Genomic DNA, 6,086 nt, shown 5'->3' with positions numbered 1-6,086 from the left:
AATGTGAACTACGGTTTATTATGTGTAACTTATACTGTCCTTGTACTTTGCCATCATAGCCACTGTGAAGGCTGTTCTGTTCGCATTTCTAGTAAATGGAAGGTTTTTATTGCTCTTTGAAAATGTCATGTGAGAGGTTTTTACGCATTTCTATCTATAAATACATTAATTATATAACTTTAAGATCATGTATTTCCAAAAGAATGTCTGTGCTTGTCTAGATTTTACGCATTTTGCCCAAAATTAAGAAAAGTGACGTTCTGAAAACAGAAGGATTAAATTGTATGAAGAATTGTAGCTTGTGTAAGCAGTTTCTATATTGTAATAAAAACAGTCATCACAACATTATCCTGTGGTGTTATTAAGATGTGGGGAAAAGACTTACCCTCCAGAGTAGCCAAGCTGAGATACTTATCCTAGTATTATGAAGTATGATATCGTTCATCTGAGAGGGGTCTGTCAGTTTACGTCATGCTTCTGTCAGTCAATGATCAGCGAAAAAATATGCAGCATTAAATGCATGTGTTGTTTGGGCTCTCAGTTATATTTAGCTGATATGAACCTGCTCAGAAGCATGGTATGTACTGAACTGTATGTTGATGCAGATCACTTGCATTTGAGACCAATCAATGTCTGTACATTACCAACAGATCAGAACGTTCAGCATTTGTAAGGTGACCTGCAGTGATGAAACCAGATTCAGTGATCTAATAATTACCAGACTTGAGCTTGATGGTATCTTTCGGCTCGTTGTTTTTCATTTTCTAGCACTGTTCTGGTTCACTTGTTCCACTTTCATATTCATTTTCAGCCTCAGAAGGCAGCAGTTTACAAAACAAAAAAGAAATTAAATGAATGTGAATGATGCCAAATGAAGGATAATGTTCGTTCTCTGCTCAGATCATAAGAAACTACTTTGTGGCAGCTAATTTTCTAAGTCACACCCTGCACTTCTCACTGTGGCTCAAAAATAGTTTATGTTTGCCATAGTTTTTTATCAGATGTCAGCGTATGCACTCAGACTGAGGTGATATTTATTGGTCAGTGGACACTGTTTTTTCGGGACACTGTTGTGTCTGCTGCTCTTCTGTGCCCTCACATGTCACTCTGTCTCCAGCAGCTGTCTCTTACTAATGGCCTCGATCTTTGTGCTCCTCCATTCTCCTTCCAGCACTGCCATCATTATCACAGCTCACTGTCACACTGTACTGTTCGCCCTCTGTCTGTGGGATAATTAAGCTAATTGGACTTCGTGACATTGATGGACATCAGGGTGAAATGGGGTAAAATGACAAAAAAAGGAATAATAATAATAATACTAATAAAAATCATCATTGCTTCGTAAATGATCCTTTATAAAACTCATATGACTGCATGCTGAAGATGCAACAACAGTGTTGATATGATAATAATTGTTGGGATGATTAAAAATGATGTTATAATAACTGCAAATGGGATGATGACACACTATTTTCTGCATTTATCTTTTGGGGGCATTGCACACCTTTGCTGAACAAGAGAGGCCAAGAACTGAATTATCTTTATAATGTGCACACAAAGAAGCACACCTTATTCAGACTAAAGAGTGGCATTTGTGAATCCTCTCATCTAACGCTGCAGTAGAGGACAAGTGTTTCCAAAAATGTCAAATTATTCTTGAGTGTTCAGCACAATATTGGCTAGCAGCTCGGTATGTAGAATAGTAGCAGTCTCTAGTTTATTTAACATTCTTAAAATGCAAACAGATTTTAAATCAGAATTAATGCACAAATTGGATGGACTACACGCTGAGATGTCCTGATGAAAAGCTTTTAAAAGCCATCAACACTGGGATCTACACATCCCACGAGCAGATCAATACCATTACCAATACCAACCCTCCTGGTTGTATTCACACTGGCACCCCTGTAAGAGATGCTCCAATACCTTGAGGAGCTCTTTAGGATAAGACATGGAGGAGAAGTTTAAAGGACAGTTACACAAACTGTGGCTCAGAAGGTAATGTGAGTAATGTGACTTTCTGCTGAATCAGCAGTGGTTCTTTTTGACAAGAACCTAATGTTACACAAGTGTTATGATGATGTTGTGTTATTATGAGGTAATTCAATTTATAGTGGAAAGGGGGTTAGGGTTAGTTTGTGGGAACTGGTCACCTAGCTGTGATATTTAAGCACATTGAAGGATATAACTATTACAAACACTACTATTTACAGGTCAGTGCATTTTCTTTTTTTCTTTTTTTTTGTGCTGCATATATTCCTCACCGGCTTTGTGGCGGGCATGTTACAGACAGATACGATATAACTTGCATCTGAACAGCTGAATATGATGGCGAGCACAATTTCACATCTCTCCGCTCTTCTACAGGAACACACTGAAGCATGAGAAAGATGCTGATGCTATAGAAGGAGGGCAGGGGAGATGATGGCGTTGATAATTAAGATGATGGAGGGCAGGTGTAGGTCGGGCGCTTGACCTTCACAGCTTAGGTGCAAACACCGCCAGTTGCCAAGCAACCTTGTCCACCGGGGGGTCCTTGTAAGGCCTGGAGCTGGGGTGAGACAAGGGGTCGGCACAACTCTACCTTCAAACACCCCACAGCAATCTAAAAATAGATCAGGGGTGTTTGTGTGAGAGAGCGAGAGGGAGAGAGAGGGAAAGGGAGTGGGAGAGAGACACAGTGGGGGAAATTACAGAAAAAAACAGACACGTGGAGATGAAGTGAATGAGGAAAGACAGAGGAGAAGCGAAGAGCTTCACATCAGTGAGCGGAGGTGAATCTGAAACATTAAATGAGAGGCGTCCATGTCCGCCTGTAATACAAGCTTTCTTCAATCTGTCTTCTTTGAGGAAGCTTCATCCCCGTCTGCCTTACTTTCCTCATGCATACACTATCACACACATTCACACACACACCTCATCTCCTTTTATAAAAATACCCAAGGACAATCCATACTATTAATAGGAAGTGTTGTCAACTGGCTCTGGAGAAATGGGACCTTCTGTTCAGCTAACTATTTTTGCAGTCCTTTGTAGCCATGACCCCTTACGCTGTCAATTACATCCATTTTCCAGACTATTAAAGACAGCATAAATATATTTCAGCACTCTACACAGATAAAGAAGTTAAATTCAGCTCAGCTCAAAAATACTGCTAAGAGGATACTTGGAGCATTAAATGATTGAATCTCTTTTTTTGTATCTCCTCAAACCTCCGGGTGGCAACCATGAGTTTGTTACAGAGTAACAGCGACCGACTCAGTGGTATATTATTTACTTGGCTCCTCTTTCAGCACTGGGCTCTTTTAGTTCCAGCTCTGGAGCGGTAATCGAGCTCCACACATACTGCAGGTGATTTATGGGCCCTGAGGTCGACATCCACTGGTCCTGCCACAATCTGCCTGTACACAAAAAGAATTTCAGTCCAGCACTGACACCTGGAAAGGGAAATCATGAGGAGATGGCTGTTTTTGAGACAGTGCATGCACACTACGACACAATTGTGTTACTTTTTACTTGATGCTGATTGGTGGCCATAGGCACGTCCACACTTTGAGCCATTCATCAGTGATTTATGAGATCAAACTGCTTGAGAGGATTTTAACATGAACCTAAAAACAATTAGACTCAGGCATTGTGATGGTTGGTCCATTAAATCACAGAGTATGTACCTTTACTGAATTCTTTGTTTATGCCAGTATTGTTAAATATGCAACCTGCACTGGAAGATTATATATATAGATATATATAAAAGATGAGTAAAGTACTCAACTGATGTGGCTAACTGAGGTAAATTTCCTCAAGTCCAGCCACCAACATTAGACTAAACTTTGCTGTGGTAGTATTCGGGATGGACTTTCATAGTCTGGGTTCAAACTGCACAGCTGACTTGGATAAAAAATGAAGCATGAAATGTCCCTGAGACTTTACAAGATTAAGTCGTTAGTGGGACGCGTTAATGTTTTCACCCAAACCACAGAGTACAATGTTAAATTGGTTCTATACACTTGTAAGTCTTGTATATTTGGGTTTTAGATCGGGTCAGTCTTTCTGACAAGAGCCATATGCACATCACTTATACAACATCTGGGGACTGGCTGAAAAGCCTGGCATGTCCAGTAATGATTGGACTAGTGCAGTTTGAGGGAGGGGCTGGAGGCCAGCTCGATCTTAACTGCTTGTTATAACTGTCTGGGAAACAAAAATTGAATATGATGTGCTGTAATGCAAAAAATTATCATTACTATTTTTTTAATATATTCTAGGATAGTGTTTCCCTATTGATGGCACAAAAATTGTGTGTGTGTGTGTGTGTCTACCCCAGGAATAGGGCTTGGGTTGGGACAGCACTTGAAGCTTAGCACCATTCCAGCTAAGCACCTGTCACACAAACACACACACTCTTTCATGTGCACGCACACTTGCATGCCCACACACACCAGTCTGATGCGTGACTGTGCCTGTCAGACAGACATACAGACAGACTATCTGTCTGTCTGTCTCACCATAACACTTGAACATATTGTAATGTGCTCAGAAATGTTGACACTTGTGTTTGCAAGGTCACATATCTATACTCTCCCACATGTCTGCTGCTGCACTTTGTTTTTCTGATTGTAGCTTGCAGGGCTTGTGTTTGTTGCTTTATGATAACAGCCAGCAAGTCAATAATGCCTGGAACCGACTCATCTTTCAATGTTCCCCAGCACTTTGTCAGCAAGCTGACATGTTTTCAGTCTGCGTTCATCATCAGTGATGACACTTTCGCAGATGGATAATAAAGGAAAAGAAAACAGGCAATAAATACTGACTGTCACCAAGCTCTTCCACATCTGCCCCTGAACTTCTTCGTAGTCAAGTCCCTCCATCTTGCTCAGAGCTCATATATCATCCTGTCGTCACTCCTGTTTCTCAAACGCTGCACACCAAGTCATTCCCCAGCCTGCCTGTGTTCAGGCCCGTATATGGCGGGGGCCAACCGGCAGGGGAGCCACATGGTTAAATATACTCTGAAGCTCCAAGCATGCCAAACTCCTCCAATTAACCTGCCAGGAAGAGATGCACCAGAGGGGCAACTACGGGCACGTGTGCTCTTTGTCTAATTAGCATAAACATTTTCTGATTGCTATGAAGTCATGTGAGATCTGTAAGGTTCACACAGGAAGGCTAAGTTTTATTTATTCACTGCGTGAAACATGAAGAACATGACACAGGTAAAGGCAAGTAAAAGCCAAAAGCCAAAAGCCAAAAGGAACACACAGAACAGCAACTAAAATTTGAAATATTGCATTTTTCTGCCAAACATGTCTATGACGGTTGCTGCTTGTAAACACATGAAGTTTGGTGCTGGACATTTATTTCTGGAAAGCAACTGTTAATGCAAACATGGAAACTTAAATGTATCTTCTTTAAATACTGTTTCTCTCATCTTCCAATGTAATGCTGCTTTGCTTCCAAATTACAGCCTCACAAAGACAATACATTCAGTGACTAAGTCGAACACTAGACTTTGAAGTTTCATAACAGCATCATGCACACATTGCTATTGCAGTTGTTAATTATCTATTAATTTATTCATTCATTTTGCTCACTTAGCAGTCCAACTGTAGCTCCAAATACTACTTTAAAGTCCAGGAACAGTCTAACCTCTCTAACCATTTTGGTGACAAAATTGCTGAAGTTCATTTTAAAAAAGCATACAGTCTCTAACTGCAAATACTTCCCCTTAATGTCATATTATCATTGGTCTTCATAAAATATTGCGCATGGTGCTGAATGTCAGCATTATCCAAATCAGCCAACACAAACTAGTTTCCACACTTCATGTTGAGACATAACAGCTTGTAAACCAAAATATTTAAATAAAGGCGGTGCACTAGCTGGTTGTCAGCAAATATTCAAGTCATAAATCTTAGAAAAGATTGAGTCGGGATCTGTCAACATGACCACATCATAGATCTTGGAGAAACGCAACACTACGTGTATATACAGTAAGTATGCTGTGTTGGTTCGCTCGTCCTCATTGCATATCTGAAAAAGATCTTGTGAGGAGGAAGTGGCTCTTTATCAGTTTCAGATGTCTCCTT

Source organism: Echeneis naucrates, chromosome 8 (genome assembly GCF_900963305.1).
Source record: "Echeneis naucrates chromosome 8, fEcheNa1.1, whole genome shotgun sequence".
NCBI lineage: Eukaryota > Metazoa > Chordata > Actinopteri > Carangiformes > Echeneidae > Echeneis > Echeneis naucrates.
Note: the sequence above shows the minus strand (reverse complement) of the source record.